The following is a 2,500-nucleotide window of genomic DNA, read 5'->3' as shown; positions in this document are numbered from 1 at the left end:
AACAGATTGAAAACTAAAAGCTTCAGAATAAAGTGTACAGTTATTCCCACTAGTTTCTACAAAATAATAAAATCACTATCATGCCCATGCGTGTATGCATTTAATATTTGCAGCCGTAAATGGGATTATGTACGTTCAGTTGATCATTATGACAAAATAAACTCCTTCTTAATTGTGTTATTCGGTGATACTGACTGACTGCACAGTATCCTTTATATAAACAGCTTAAGTATTTGATGGCGTATGTCTAGCATAACTAGAGCTCTTCGATTATTTTTATTCATTCATTTGTCCATTTATTTGAAACTTGGCGACTTTTGTGCAACTTTCTAATGAACATAAGAATACCAAAAAAATCGTGGATTATTTTCGCAGTCAAAAAAGCATCATCTAGTGGTTGCACAGTGGTATCGCATAGCCTATGATTTTAAGTGGATTTTCAAGAACTTTACATTTTTATCTTAATGTATTAAGGGGAGAAACAACAGGCAAAATGCTGTTTTTCATGCACCTGTCAAGTTTAAGATTTTGGCCTTTTTGTTTTTTCATAAAGTGTTTTTTAGTGGAAAGAAAACCTCCAAAAGACACTGTTAAGTGTTTCTTTTATAGCACTTTATCTATTTGTGTCAATAGATTTCAATTACAATACATATTTTTAAAGGCCAAGAGTTTTTTCTCCTACACTGAGCCATAAATCTCCACTTCAGTAGCACTTACACACACCACACTGTCCTGTCTATATCCTGAAGGTTTTTACAGAAGGATTTGTTCATATAAAATGTGTTTGATTTTATACATTTTATTCCCCCAAAAATTATTAAAAAAAAAAAAATCTATATGAATTTTGGAGTGACAAAATGATTCTCTCTGTAAAAACATTTGACTCTAATATGTCAAAAAAAAATTAAATTAACAATAATTTTAAAACTGACTTCATCTGGTGTTTAGATTTTTGTTCTAAAAATGTATGAAAATTAGCACATCTTTCATTAAACAATGGCGCATTTGCATTAAAACCTAACATTTTAGAAAACTTGAAATACAAAAAATGTTTGCAATTATCAAAGTAATCAATCAACTGATGATTTACCTGTCTCGCCTTAAAGGAAATTAATATTAAATATATTTTCCACTAGGCTATTTGTATTGTTTTAAATAAAATGTGCATAATTTAGAGATGCATATTTTGAAGTATCATGAAATTCACAGTAGTAAAGAACAAATATTATTATAGCAAAATACTGTACATTAATTTTAAAAAACCCTGATGTTTATTGTATTTGCTCTTTTTTGGCATTTAAGTGTGACTCCTAAGTGACTCCTGGATGAACACGTGTGTTGTCGCTGATATAAACTCATCAGCAGCAGTCTAATACAGCTCTAAATATTTGTGTACAAATATTTGTGACTCTAAACGTCTGATGTGAACTCTGACGGATTTCCCTGTAAACAGCAAGAAGGCTGTGTGTGGTGTTAGTCTGGTTTCTGGATGAGTTTGTGCCGTTCACCACGGCTCATATCAGAGAGCTTTCAGCGGCGCAGTAGTCTGAGATTCATGGATCATTGAGAAACACATTAGTGAGGTCAGACAGAATGGAGGTGGATGAGAGGTGGCTGGAGGACACAAGAGTCAAGAGCTCCAGCTCTGCAGGACTCCAGCTGTGTTTGATACGACTGTCAGTGGTAGAACATCACCATCTACTGTCTGAACACTCTCACAGCCTCTAACAACATGCAACTGAAATTCAGCTGATAGGCTCACACAATATAATGTGATTAGCTAGATACTGCATAAAACTGAAAAGAAATTGCATACAATTTATAGTTATTCTGGTAAGAACAAACAGCAAAACAAATTAAACTCTACCACAGAACAGGATGAAGAACTTAACCTGAGCAGCTGTCTTCATTTATAAACCTTGTATATTCAACAACAATTATTTCAAAAGAGCTAAAGGTGCATCACTTTTGAATCAGTGTTTGATGTGACGCTGTCGTCTGTGTTTGGATCTTCACGGGGGTTTGAGATGTCCATCTGCTGCCCATTGATCCTGGAAACAACAAATATGCATTAAAACTTACTGCATACGTGTGTGTGTGTGTGTGTGTGTGTGTGTGTGTGTGTGTGTGTGTGTGTGTGTGTGTGTGTGTGTGTGTGTGTGTGTGTGTGTGTGTGTGCACATGAAAGCAATAAAAGTACATGGTGTTCTCCTTTAGACAGGGTTAGTAATGTGAGTGTGTGTCCATGTACCTGCTGTGAGGTGAGTTTGAGCAGGTCTTCATACAGTCTTTTCCATCGGTCCACCTCAGCCTGGAGGTCAGACATTGCCTTAACATCCCACCTGTGAGAAATTATAGCAAATGTGTAAATAGAATTAATATTAAAATAGCAAAATAAAATAAAAAATTAAGTACACAAAATAAAATAAATGAGTGACCTGCTGCAGGGTTCTAGACGACTGGAGTGCACAGTATTCCTGATAGAATCTAACTCCACCTG

The sequence above is a fragment of the Garra rufa genome, chromosome 16 (assembly GCF_049309525.1).
Source record: "Garra rufa chromosome 16, GarRuf1.0, whole genome shotgun sequence".
In the NCBI taxonomy this organism is placed as follows: Eukaryota; Metazoa; Chordata; class Actinopteri; order Cypriniformes; family Cyprinidae; genus Garra; species Garra rufa.
Note: the sequence above shows the minus strand (reverse complement) of the source record.